The sequence below is a fragment of the Nomia melanderi genome, chromosome 3 (assembly GCF_051020985.1).
Source record: "Nomia melanderi isolate GNS246 chromosome 3, iyNomMela1, whole genome shotgun sequence".
Taxonomy (NCBI): Eukaryota; Metazoa; Arthropoda; class Insecta; order Hymenoptera; family Halictidae; genus Nomia; species Nomia melanderi.
The window spans coordinates 15,937,616-15,952,998 of record NC_135001.1 but is presented as its reverse complement, the minus strand read 5'-3'; the positions used below and the strand labels follow the sequence as shown (position 1 = coordinate 15,952,998).

At 30.0% G+C, this 15,383-nt stretch overlaps 1 protein-coding gene across 6 annotated transcripts in view; it reads right to left on the bottom strand.

Moving 5' to 3' along the window:
* The window catches only part of LOC116429454 (uncharacterized), a 70,548-nt gene that overhangs the window by 41,740 nt on the left and 13,425 nt on the right, over positions 1-15,383 (bottom strand). The window lies entirely within an intron of this gene.

Sequence of the window (15,383 nt, the reverse complement as noted above, 5' to 3'; positions counted from 1 at the left end):
GCTGATAAAAATATAAATTTACATAATATTAAATCTGTGTCTAAATATCGATTTATGAATTTCATTATTATTACTTTCATCGTAATTCCTTGTCGTCGTCTATGAATTATGACTGTAAGAACTGTGCCTACGTAAAGTTCCATACGCAAAGCTGAATCGCTCCTGTGATAAATTTATTATGGGTATAGATGCATTTAATAGGGTAATGAAACTCTATATCCCAGTTTTGTTCTATTCAAAAGAACGAGTTATTCCAAGCTAAAATGTATTACACATAGATAAAAGTCATATAAACTAATTTTTAACTACTGATAATTTATACTGACTTTCATTTTTCAATTGGTCACTTTATAACAATTTATCACAGATTCGAAATGTACAAACGCACAATTCGTTTCACGGGTACGCATCGTTAAAACCGTTAAACTTTTGTTATTTACATCATAGTAGTAGAATTATTTACCTACATTTTATGTATGTGACTTTTACGTAACTCGTGTATTTTGCATATACAAAGCAAACCGTTTGTTTTTGCAAATACAATACGGAAAAAATTCATGACCGCTTCTCTGTAAATACGAAATCATTCTGCGAACAGGAAGAGTGATAGCAACTATAAATATGTCAGAACTCCGATCTGTTCCCAAAAGTCTGTCCAAGACGATATTACACTTTCGTGGAAATCACAAATAAGGTTAGATAAAATTTCGAGAAACTGTTAGATGTTATACAATTTAGATAAAACAATAGTTTAAGAGCAATTCTTTGAATCGTGAAATGAAACATTTCAATCTTGCATTGCAAATGTGAAATATTTCTTCGTAATAAAAATACAGGAAAAATAGTATTGTAACGTGAGAAATTGAAATATTTAACAAAGCGAATTTATTTTTAGTGGAAGCACGACTATTCATATATAACAAAGTATATCGCTGAAAATTGTCATCGTTTAGGTTACATATTCACGGATATAAAATCAATCTAACGAATCTACACAGAAATATTTCAGAATAAAGTCTCACAGTTCTTAAGTATCTTCAAATGAAATGCTTACTTTAAACATCATTTCGACCTTATATGACCTTAGAGAATTTATTTTATTACTTTTTAATTATTTTAATCATCTTAGTCAAAGAATAATATAATACAAAAATTGTGTTAAAATAATATTGTAAATCAAATATACCTAAATTTTTATTTATAGTCTCATTTCATTTAACTTAAAGTGTAACAGAACATAATCATGTTGTAATCATTTTGTTGTAATAATCATATGTCTAATCAGACACTAACAATTTAAAAAATATTTATTATTTATTTACTATTTATTATTTAAATAGTTTCGAAATATCTCGAATAATGAATGGAAATCATTGAAACCAGTAATTCAGGACACGAGAAGCTGCAAATTGGTTACAACTAATAAAGGCATTTTACTTGAAGTTATGTCAAACAAAATGGACTATTTACTGTGTGAAATGATGTTTTATCGGACATTGGTTGTAAACTCTGGACGCGATACACATTTCTGGCGTGCAATGTGCGTCAATGGATGCAATGTCGGGAAGTTTGGGAAACTGAAGAGTTGGCCGAACATACGCGGTCCAACTGGTACCGATGCAGCGGCTTCTGCCAACAGCTTGGCGAAAACGATCAAGTTATATTCGATCGAAATGACGCACATTAAAATCGAACAGCGAAGAATCAGTCAGCTGCAAGCTTGACCTGCTTCCACAAGAGCTGTAATGATGTAAACGCACGTGGAAAAAAGAAAGTGACGAACCCAACGTGTGGAATGTGTCGCAAATGTAATATTGCAGGTGTCAGAGCTTTACGTCTCTATCGATCGAATGAGCGAGCATATTGCATTTTATATTTGTTCAGCTTTATTCGTTGCTGCACACATCCATACCATTTCCTTCTTTCAGACTGAATATTTAAATAGCCAAACAGTTTTGATTTGTAATGTCCATTGAGTGGTTTTCGTCAAGTTTTATTCCAAACAGAAATCCGAAAATCATATTGCTGTTTCTTCGTCAGTTTGTAACGAATTCTAACATTTAAATGTTTATTTGAATAGTCAAGCAGTTTTTATTTGTAATATTCATTGGGTGGTTTTTGTCAAGTTTCATTTTAAACATAAATACGAAAGTCAAACTGCTGTATCTTCGTCAGTTTTCAACTAATTTGATTTTAAAGAGAAATTTTGTCGAAGTCTTTTCCTTTCGATGAGAAGAACATTTTCAGATTTAAAAACGATTTGCTAGTTAATTTTTAACACTATGTAAACGATATAGAGTATTCGTAATACAATACACATATGTAATCACGTTTAAAAAATCTTTACAGCCAGGGAAACACTTGTTAGATATCAATTACTTTGGATATTGTTCAATTTATTTCGAAAAATAAAACTTTAAAATAAAATCCAATTGGGTAGCGTCATGGAGCAGATCTTTTTACACGGACACTATGATAGGAAGCTAACACAAATTTTGTTTTTGATTAAAAGAAATAAAAAATTTCTATGACATGTGAAGTGCCAACATCTGCTCGACATTTCGCGTAGTGGAACACAACTGTTTCGCATATAGAATTATAAAGTTGCATCCGTGTTTCATTTATTGTCTAACAAATTACTTATACCAAGAGAAATGTTCATGATTTGAGAATATAATAATATTGTCTTCATACAAAAAACAATAATAAGTAAAGCCTTATTATTGTATTAATACTTTTCTCAGAAATAAACTGTAGCACGTGTGAATAAAATTTGGATTACAGTAGGGTCTTGATTAACCGCATCACTGTTTTTCACAATCTAGATGATTCAGAGTTTTGGTCATCCATAAACTTAATCATTTGAATCCTTATTCCTCGGGGTATGTACAATCAAATTTTGCAAACATGTTTTGAAAACTTTATAATAAATTAATATAGAAGTAAAGCAATCTATACCATGTAATTGCATTTATGAAGCGATCGTGTTACTGACAGAAAATGAAATATTGTTGCTTTCTTTGATGTTTTCGTATGTACAGTGTCTTTGTGTCATATGGTACAATTTTATTTGATATTACAATTAGATTCTTGATTAAAAAAAAAACTGAAATGAAAGGAGAGGGTAAAATTATAAAATCATCACCTGCTAGACACATTTGTATAATTTCTAAGGGTAACGTATAAACGCTTCTTAAAATTGAAAATTTCATTTTTTTTTTCAACATTACTTTCCTCGAACAGGAAGTTAATAGAAAAAATAGATCTTACGATTCAATGCACGAGAACTCACAAGAATCGTCTACATTGAAATGTTGGGTACATTAAGAAAATTGAATTCCGTTAGATGGTGTAATTTAGTTATTATATTTTTATATTAAATTTTCTCTATATTTTTAAATTATGTGGATTTGAATTTTAGTACATATTTTATTATACAATAATGAGAATTGTCTGTTTTTCTAAATTAAATTTCATAGTATCTCAGGCTTAGATTAATGCAACAAGTTATTAATCATTCAAGCCTTAAACATCATGTGATAAAATTAAATCTATATTTTAAGTAATTTGAAGTTTAAAGACTTTTAAAAATTCAAACAATTGGGTAATAGAAATTGAATATTTTCTTTATAATTTTGCCATTTTGTATGGCATTTCTCTGCCATATATGAAATAACACAATATTCTTCACAGGATTAACTATTTTGCTGTATAACATCTAGTTTAACGGATAAAATTCTTAACGATACCTTATGTTTTGTGAAGACGATTTTTTAAAATTAATTTTGTACGTCTGAGCATAAAGAAAAAATTACTTCGTTATAGTTATATTTTTAATGTATAATATGTTTAAGAGTTAGTTAACTAAATGTTATTTTCTCAGAAGCTGTATCTTACAAATTTTAATGATTACTTACTTCAATATTATTTTTTGAAATGCTGCAACTTAGTATTTTTAATGATTAGTTAGCTAAAAATTGTTTTATCTTTAGTATTTGTAGCAATACGTATGCAATCTTGTTTCCTTTTTCTCTTTAATTTATATTGAAACGTTTTTGCTTTCAAATCGATTGAAACGTTCTCGATATAATATCGAGGTATATAATTAAATTTATTAACGAGTGATTCTGTGTATAGGTAAATCAGGATATAATTTCATTACGACTACCTGTTGACGCGTTCTGGATGGACACTTACATGGAATTATTCAATCAATACTTCATCTTTCTCTTCGAATCCTAAAAATCATGAAACTGATCCATTTAAATCTGTCAGTGCAAACTAAATACAAGTTAAACATTTGATCTAAATACTTAATCTGCTAAATATTTAATTTTATTTTACATAAATATATAACTTGGTTATTACTTTTGTTTTGAATAATATTTAGTTATCTTCTGTAGTACATAAAATAAACTATTCTACCGTATGTGATCTATTCAGGATCAATATTTCGTATAATTAATCTCCAAAAGATATAATTCACTATAAAACTCAAAAATCTACCTACTTCCTAACTTCATCCTACTAACACTTTATTATTTAACTTCTAAATTTCTAAAATATTAATTTTTATATTCTCACTATTGTTATAAGAAATATACAATTATATATGTATTATTGGAAATGAGTATAACCTAAACAAATTAACTACGTCAAGATATTCGTTGAAAACTATTTCTTTAATATGACATGACAAATTCGGAATTTCATTGTGGTAAAAAAAAACATTCGCGATTAATGTCTTCTTTGTAAACGTTCAGCACGGATTTCAGTGATCTTTTGCGCGCTATCTATATAAAAGCGATCCTTCGACAATAGCTGAAGAGGATACAAAAGCCTGAGCATCGACAGATCCTCATTTTTCAGTAGGCTGCTTTGGCGACCCTATAAAACATTTTTCAAGGAATCGTACGTTATGTAAAACCCATTATAGAGAACTAAATCGAACAGAACACACGATTAATCATCGATTTATACGTTGACGTTAACTGGACAAATCCTTCGAAATGTAAAAATACGTGTAATATGCAATTAATAATATTCATTTCCTTCTAATACATCGAGATTTATAAATTTTCATTGCGAATTTTTAAATGTATATAAATGTAACAAACATATATGTAACTTTCTCTTAGAAAATTGAATATTTTCGAAATTCAAACTTTTATATTTTTTGGTATTATTAATAAAGTTTACGAATCCTTCGTTTTCTACACATAAGATATGGCAGACCTTTGCGATGATTAACCCTTTACCTTATGGTTTCTTTCTCAACTATGATAGATGCAACTACTTTGCCATTAATAATTTATTAGAAGAAAGAGAAAAGTTCTAAGCATGTCCTATGTTCATGCTTGTTCTAAAGTATAACAATCAATAACGGAAGAATAATATTTAATTAGAATTCAAAAGAACTGAGCGAGTAATATTTATGTTTGTTAAATTCTATTTGAAATAAGATATTAAATAAAATAATATAAGGCAAGGGGTTAAGCGATTAATGTCTGTGTCGTCCCTGAATCTGAAAAATATATTTTCGACAGTGAATATAAATGTATATTTTTCCTAAAGAATTTTAATGCAATTTCATGTCGTATAAAGCTGTCAAAAATGTTATCGCGCTATATATTTGATCGTGTTTCGTAGAATGAAATATTCTTTACATATACAATGTGAACATCTGCAGTCTAAAGATGATTGACGATGCAATATATACCTGAGAGCTCACTTAAGTACTTATGTATAAGCACTCTACCTGGCGTATCCAGTCAAAAAATTTAGAATCTCCGATACTGATGTTATGTTCATATATTTCCACAGAAAATACAAGTAAAAGTAAAATCTATGATACTTAAAAATGATTGTCAATTTCCTTAATATGATCATTATGTCGTGAACAATTCAGTTTTTGTATTCATTTGCTCTAATTTATATTGAAATACATTTAAAAAGAGTTACACAAATCCACTCACCATACCTGATAATATTGGATTTTAAAAAGAAGAACAGAAATTTATTTAATCAATCGGAATCACTGATAAATATTCAGACGACATTCAATTGTTTGGTCACTCATAGGACATGAAAAAATCTAACGACGCTTAGTGTGAGTATTTATAAAAAATATCTAAATAAAATATTATATTGAAATCTCTTTAAATGACAAAGCAAGCTTATATTTATTTAAAACAAAAAGAATTTATTAAGGTTGCAAACTTCTCAGTTTTGATACTGCTTTACAGGAGTATTGGAAAATCGTTCACTGCGTTTTACAATATATTCATCTTTAGAAGATCGATTTCACAGTCTAACTAATAAAAAAGTTTGATAAATTAATATGTAATGCAGATATGCATAATAAAAATATCATAATTGTATATTTTGCAAGTAAGTTATCTCCATTAATTCTGTTTAAATAAAAAAATAATATAGATGAAACAAATACTTTTACATCAGGGGTAAATTCTTTAAATCATTTTGGTGTGTCAGCTGAGAGTTTCTGTCTATGTATACGTGTATGGTAAAATTGTAGTGGGGCAGTAGGTCAGAGTAGGGTAGTAGGCCAAGCAATGTACCCTGCTGTTAAGTTGTTGTTCTTCTACAAGTGGTTTTGGTATATTTTTCGTGATATAAAAGGATTTTGCGACCCAAAAATTCAATTTTATTGGTCGTGATTTAAACAAAGCATATTTCACGGTTTTAATGTGAAACGTCATTTAGCATTTATTCTGTCAAAATATTCCGTACATTATGAAACACTCTGTCTTTTACAAATTACTTTAACGTTATAATTTGCAATGTACATTAATAATAATTCGCAGGTTAATAAAGAACTGGGAAGGTTATAAATATTTTTTTATTTAGTTACATTATAGAGCTGAATACTTACGTAAAGTTTCTGTAGCTTTAATGAACTTAGCTTTTAATATCCTTTATAAAATTTAGAATTAAAACGAACGTTGAAAATGAGGATAAGTAAATGAAATAAAAAACAGAGTATGATTAAAAACTGGTTTAATAAAAAACTTTTACTTGTTTTTTAAAGCTTCAATTCAGCAGTGTGCAGTTTACAAGTCTAATGAACTTTGTTGATCATACACGAATAATATATTCCTTTGTCTCCCGAAGCTTTATACACAGAAAGTTTGACACAGCACTTTTTCAAGATAATATTATAACTGTCAGACGAGTATGTTGGTTGTCGACAGAGAATATCAAAAATTAGATATTAGTAAGATAGTGAAAAAAGTAACAAGTAACTGTAAATGTGTATCTGTATTCCCTCGAACAAAATAAAAGAATTGTTAAGATTATTGCTTATTTTAAGATGAATAGTGTGTAAAAGCTTTAATATTCTTTTTTTTTTGCTTAAAAAAGGAAAAGTGCAATCGCCTACCTATTGATTAAAAAAGATTCAATCAATGACATTCTGACGTTTGAATTCAGAAGCGGGTTATAAAAAGAGAGAAGCGAATGTGCACGGTTAATCTAATCTATTTTTTTTTTTTAATTAACGCGAATATGTTGAAGAGAAATAGAAAAATGTTCCTCATTTATTCAACTTCTGATATTTTTATTTACATAAAATATTATCGAATATTCCGTCACACACAAAATTCTACCCCGGTAAAAACACATTTTCCTAATAATGCATCACTTAATTAACAAGTAAAATTCATTAAAAATGTATGATCGAATTATTTGTTTTAATTGCGAAAGTTGGATAACTTATTATTATATTAAATTCCACAACGATGAAGAAAATATTACCTTCTCCTTCATCGAGTGGTAGAAGAAAGTATTAACGCTTACTTTCACATAAAGAATTACATTATATCGGTCTTGAGAGTTTTAAAAATTTGTATGATTTTTTATTAGGAATTGAATCTTTAATTTCGACGTATTTATTTAAAATCTCAGTTATTACTTAAACATTGTAACATATTATTTCAACATTTACGAACCTAAATGGTTCTGCCTTCATAATCCCTTTGCCAAGATAAAAATTTCTTATTAACATTATTTGAGAATTCATTCGACAAGACCATTCAACATCGTCACAGACTTTTCTACACGACGACAAATTATGTACGTTTCAATTTTTCTTAATACCGTCATTTTAATGCGTAACGATACATTTAATTAATAGTTACACACTTCGAGTCCACACCGAGAATAGAAAACCTCGATATGGTTTAACGTTAATTGAAACTTTCAGGGTCCCATCGTAGTCCCATACATTTAATCTAATTACTAGAAAATTAAATCTGCTACTAACGAGGGCATTAAAAAACTATAAAATCCATTCAATCGTTATATTACCTCGAATATACGCTGCCGGATCGTAAAATCATTCACCGTGCACGCGGTGATCAGTAACACCTATCGAGATCCTATTATCACCATATTCATTTACCTGTCAACACGTTTCTCAACAATTTCTCATGGTTTATCACGAATTGTTTCGTTATTTTCTAAGCTCTCTTGAAAAAAAGATCCAATCCCGTGAATACCATGGAAGAAATAATCCCATTACCATTCAACGGCCCCTATATGGCGGGCTTTGCATACAGGATGCAACAAAGTACACGTGATCGTGGCGAAGTTCCTCGATCGAAAATAGAATATCGGCACGAGTCGAAGCAGTTTGTTTGAAAAGAAGGGTACTCGTTTGGCACTCGTTTCACTTGTTACAGGAGAACACTAACCGACCCAAGTAACACAATCTAACGTCAATTCACCGGGCTGCACGTTCCGCAGCTTATCGCGAACTTTCCGAGGTGAGAGAAGGAAAAGCCGAGCAACCGTTAAATTGCGGGATGAAATCTTCGGCGTGGTTCTGCTACGGAAATCCGACGGCTGACTGGAGAATTCACAGACGTGCGCCTTTAATTTAAAGGCGCGGAACGTCTTTGGGCTCGGCACGCTGCATGTGCGCGTCCCTCCCCGGCATATTTGTGTGCGGTCGCGCATGCATTCCCGGTACACAAATCCGGAAGGAGAAGTGTGTTTTTCGTGCTGAACACCGTTACAACAAGTGCTATCAACGATGGTCGACACTGTCCCACCGGTTAATTGGCCGAACACTGTGTCCACTGGTTTTACGAACAAATCTGGCACGTTCGGAGAACTGACGAGCCTTGAAATGTTCTGACCTACCGCCCCCGGAAGGCATCCCTTCTTCGACAATATAGATCTGACTCTCTTAACACTAAACGTACCGGACAAATGATCGGTTTTAAAGTTTCATTTAAAATTCTGCATCTCTTACCGCGCGTTTAACTTTATATCGATTCTTATATTGCTCGATTAATCAGTTTTGCTACTTCTACCCTTTCTTCTGTTTCCGTTTCTACTAAGAAAAATATTTCGTCCGATTCCTTTGTATCTATTACTACCATGACTAGTCAAATGATTGATTAAAAAATAACGTCAAATAAAGTGTCAGTACGTTTAGTGTTAACCTGTTAACTGTGGAATCTAATAAAGATGACAGAATAATTCATCGTGAAAGAAATCAGTATTGTTTCGAGTTTTAAGGTGACATGTGTACTCATCAAACGCAGTTAGCCGGTTAACATTTACGGACATTTACCGTACAGTTTGTTATATCGTTCGTATGAAAATTGATATTTGTACATTTAGAATTTGGAAATTAGAGGTTTAAAAGTAGATAATTGGGATACATACTTGCGTAACTGCATTAACCAAAGTAGACTCAAATATTTAACAGATAATGTTCATGAAATTCAATAAGACTCAAATTGGCTCGTTTCGTAAATCTAGTAGTGACCCATTTGCTGCCAGGGATATTAAAAACGTCTTGCTCTGAGTACCAAAAATTGATTTCAGAATAAAATTATTTCGTTATTTATTAAGAAATGAATATTCACAATATAGAAGTAATGATTTCTTAACATCCCCTTCTGAAGACGTCAAATCGCTAAAACTTACCCCTACCACATATTTATTATTAGACTGCAATACGCAAGGTAGACCACATATAATGTATTAACAAACTGACTGTCAACTCAGCGTTTATAAAAATCCCATACAGTCGAAACAGTTATCTTAAAGAAAGAGAAATCGAAAAGTTCATGGGTTTCCCAACGACTACACCTCCAACCTTCTTGCATCTTGTAGATCCATCGAAATTCGATTTGCTTGATACGTTATCAAGAAATTCGTTTCTCACGAAATCAGGCGACATGATAATCAAAGTGTTAACACATTGCAGTACTGCAGGCTATTTGCGAGATTGTCATCTGTAGTTCATCACTTTACAAGAATGTTCATAGCTTAAAATATCAACTATAAAATTGTATATCGAGAAAATTCATATGTTTGTTTTCTGACCATAATGTGTTAACACTTGCTCAAACCAGTTCACTTCTGCCCTATATCTTTAGTTTAAACGAAAGTGAAGTAAAACGTATAACAAACAAAGTTTTACAAATGATAAACTGGGTTTGAAGTAATTGTATTTGAAATTTCTAAGACCAACTTGCTGAGATATCGAATAAATATCATTTGCCGGGATAATTTGGTTAGCGCCGGTCAGAAAAACGACGTCAAGTTCGTTATAAGGAACACTGAGTATGGATATAAATAACTTTCTTTTTATAATATCTGTAACTTTTCAATTAAATCGTCGCAGAACTCATTACGGTCGGTGTGGTTATCTGATTTTCGTCTCAACGAACACGGTTTGTCAATCGGGTCAACATTATCGACTTCTTCTTCATTATGATGAAGGACTATTTATTCCACCAAAAGTTACTGATTCTCGCGTGATTTATCTATACATAAATGATCTTTTGCAAGGATTATTTGTTGATAATTCAGTTTCCTATTACTTTATATTTATAAACATTTTTTGAACACGAGTATGTTAAATAAATTTATTGTTTCAACCGAGAAAATTGTACAGAAACTAATAGCAAAGGTATACACAATTAACACTAGAACTATCGAGCATATAATACGATTAATGTATAATCCCTATAAAAATTCTAACAATAGATTATTTTCAGTTTCTTCAGACATCCATTATAGTATTCAAATGAAAGTATTTATTTTCAAGATCAATTTAAATATTGAATTCCTTTAAGATATCAATAATTGCGAAACAAAAAATCGAAATTTTGACTGGTAGTTCTAGTGTTAATAATAAGTAAGGGCTGAATTAATCTCGTACAAGTTAATCTACATAGATAACCAATTGATTTATAAAATATGTTGAGATTTTAATATTGAAATTAATATTCAGACTTGTAGAAAGTGTAGGCACGCTTCCAAGATCATTCATACGAAGCTGAAAAAACAGACATGGTGTCAGAAGACTACGATATATTAAATTTTCTCAGAATCAGAAAAAGTAATATATAGGGTGTCTTAAGGCATATGTATAGCAACGCAAGAAATGATGCTACAGAAATGAGTTGAAAATGTGTAATAACACTTTCGTTGTATGTTGCTTCGTTTTCGAGAAAGTCGATGTTCAAAGTCTGCCCGGTACACGTGCACTCGAACGGCTCCTGACGTAACAGTTTTCGGTGAGATAATTACGTTAATAGTGGTATAAATGATAACGCAGTTCAGTAATCTTGATAGTAAATTTTATCGATGTATTACATTTGTTAATTAATGAATTATTGAGTTAAATTGTTATACTTGTCGGATAGATATGTATACTGTTAAGACAGTCGGTATTACTGTACAAATTTGTTGAATCAGATGAAGAAAGTTTTCGGCTTCGTTCTAATAATAAAGTAACTTCGAAAAATGTTAATAAAAGCATTAAATTCTTGGCATTAGATTTCATATCGATGTTTCTTGTTTCTTCTTCATCGATAATAAATACTTATGTATATAACATTGAAAAAAACGAATTTGAAAAACAATCAAAAACATTAAAAAAGAAACTTATTTATGTTCATTTTCAGTGTTAATTCTTATAAAAACTGACGCCATTTTTGTGGTTGATATTGAATCTTTTCCAGGAAATGATGGTTACTTTATTTTTGAAAATGTTAAATCTCATAACGTTCAACTTTGTTTCAAAATCAATTTGACATTTGGTAAAAAGAGAATAAAACAAAATATTTTATATGGTAACGTGTAAATAGAGAAACAGAAACATTATGTTTACAAAATATTTACATCTGTTCAAAATGTTATTTCAATGAAGATTTAATATTAAAAGTATGCATCTGCAATGGAAATTTCCCACGTCATCCACGGCTATTCAAGAATTAACACAAAGCACAAAACTTTCAGGTATCAGAGAGACACAATTCAATTCAAATTTATTTCAATCTGATTTTTTGTATTTGCATATCTACTTTCAAACTTATCAACATAACTTGATTCTGTATTAAAAGGTTGAGTCTCTTCATTCTTACGAATACTTCAATAAAGAAATTGTATATTACAAGAAATATAACTCGCCAAATAATTTACTACTCGTAAATCATTCATCACATACCAGGAAAATTGAATGTATCGAATATGAAGCTTAATCCTTATATACCGGTCGCATGAATTTGATCTAGAAATAAACATCCATCTCTTATTAGGTGAGAACTGTGTAGTATCGATCAGCGTACGGTATCGACTACAGCTACTTTCAATTCATCCACCAATAATAATGGCACTTTATTTGTATTAATAAATAAATATCATAATTCTGTGTAACATATTCCACGGCCACATTATTTATTTTATTCTGTTCGATGTTCTGAGACGTCAAACGTGTATGTTAATATTTAACCTGTTAACTGTAGAATTTAGTTTCAAAAATCTCTCATTGCTCGCAATAAAATCGAACAATAAAATGTATACCCGTCAAAAGCAGAGTAAAAGCATCTATAATATATTCTAACAATGAGCTAAAACAAAACGAAGAAGAATTACATGTTCGTCTGAAGAAATAAATTATTCATCATTGAAAAAATGAGTAGCATTTTGCGTTTTAAGATTTATTTTTTATTTTTTAAAGTTGATGTTTCGATTCTGCGATAAGTAGACAAGAAATTGTTTGTTCTATTACGTGCACGACTTTTAATCAATTAAGTACACTAAAGTAATTCCAGTACATTTTCGTACATAATATTTCATGGACCAAAACGGTTTCACATGTTACGCGCGGTATCGATCATGCAACTGTCGTTCAATATTGACCAGTAGACTGTCGACTAGTAGAGATAGCATTTTTATTATTTGTACGTTCTATTTGTTGACAGCTGAAAGGACGGTAGACTTTAACACTTGAACTACTGTATCTGTCAAAACGACACTTTTTTTATTTTCTTATTCTACAGTTGTTAGTGTCACAACAATGGTAAAAAAAATTAAATATTGAAATTATTTTACAAATAATGGATTTATTTAGATATTGTAATTAATATCAGTAGACATTTGAAATGTATTCTTATAATTTTCCTAATAATTATATATCAATCATATCGAATACTCGATGGTTCTACTATTAATAAAGAAATCATCTAGTATAAGAACGTATAATTTGAACTTATGCGAAATGCATAGATCTGAAGAATATTGAATTTTTTCGTGTAATCTATACAAATAAGATTTCAACAAGAATCTTCTATTCAAAATTATTTAATCCTATATAATAGATATTCAATAATTTGTCGGTATGAGAATTTTTTGTTTCCCATAAATGAAAAATTTCTTACTTCTGTAGATTGTCAATTATTAGTAAATTTCACAATAATAATTTGACCCTTTTATTAAGTTCCATTGACACTACGAATGCGTTTTCAAAGTTGTAATTTTTATTGACTTTTATTCGAAATATAATAAAGAAATTTTTAATAAAAGCAGTCGGTATTGTACAACTCTCGACTATATTTTATACTATGAAAGCATGCGCGTACATTAATTCAATCCTTTGTGACCAGAAGTACTTTAACATATCACTGAAATGCTGAAATGTACAATAAATATAGCGACGTGTAATAAAACATGCCACAATTCAGAATATGAAACGTTAATACAATAAGACAAAATATTCATATAAAATTTTCTGGAATAATACCTACATGATAATCAAATATAAAATGAACTGCAAAATGCCAGATCAATGCTGTCAGAAAAAAACTTCAATTTCAATGAATGTTACAAACCAATCTCATTGAAAGTTGCATTAAGAATCGTTTTGTAGGAAAAAGTTTCATTTCAGTACTTAATAGATTGAACATTAATATAATTTTAATGATTAAAATTATCTTGCTTGTCTTGCTCGTTTTGTATTTTACCAGTAATAATTTTTAACCGGAGATACTTTTATTCATTTGTATTATTGTAATAGTTAAATTTAAGTAAAGGAAATATATTTTTGTATCATGACGAATATAATTCACTTATAAAGTGCAGAAACAAAGTTATTTTGGCTCTTCGGATAAAACACAAATCATTGATGCAATGAAGCATTAACGTACCGACATGAGATACGAGATAGAATCACCTGGGACTGGTTGCATATTTCATCGTCACTATAGAGAACTGCTTTCTCTCGAGACCTACCCTAAATAGCTTAGACGTACATCTCTCTGATAATACTGCAATGCACAAATCAAACATCACACGTACTAATATTTCAGACGAAATTCATGAGATTCTTCTTCGAATTTCATATCATGAAATTTGTTATCCCCTTGGACTGTAATTAATTAACAGTAGACATTTATGTAAATGTATATTTACATATGTATATAAATTTCTCGTAGAAAAATTTCAAAAAAACTGACGATAAACAATTCTCAGCTGTATTGATGACTTGTTTCGAAATAAAGATTTCGTCTTTGTCTTAGCAAAATTCAACTATCTGAAAGTCTACTTCACTTCTAACATAAAAGAAATATTCAAAATACAAGTTTTAATATTATATTTCGTTGCGTGATATAGAAGAATATTTACAGACCATATAACGTATTATCTACACACATAAAGCAAGTAAGATCAAGTATAAATAAATAGAAGTTTTAATCGACAAATGTAATGTATTATTTAATACATGTAAAATTTATATTATGCCATAGATATAGTAACACAGACTATGCAGTGCAAGGCAAATAAACTGGATGTACACAAATGAAACCAAATAATATTTGTAATTTTTTCTAGTGAGTCCAATGTACACAAGAATACCATTTCGCAGAAGATCAATGTTTCAATGGAAATACGTAACAGGTGAATTTGTTTAAGAAGTTTGGAAGTTTTTCCCCTCCTTACTTAAAAAGTTTTGCCCTCCCTAAGTTATAGCAACGATCACACTTAGGTTCTCGTAAGCTCGAAGTATTCCCGTTTCCGACAGCCATATGTTAAATATGGCTTTTGTATAAAAAATGTGATTA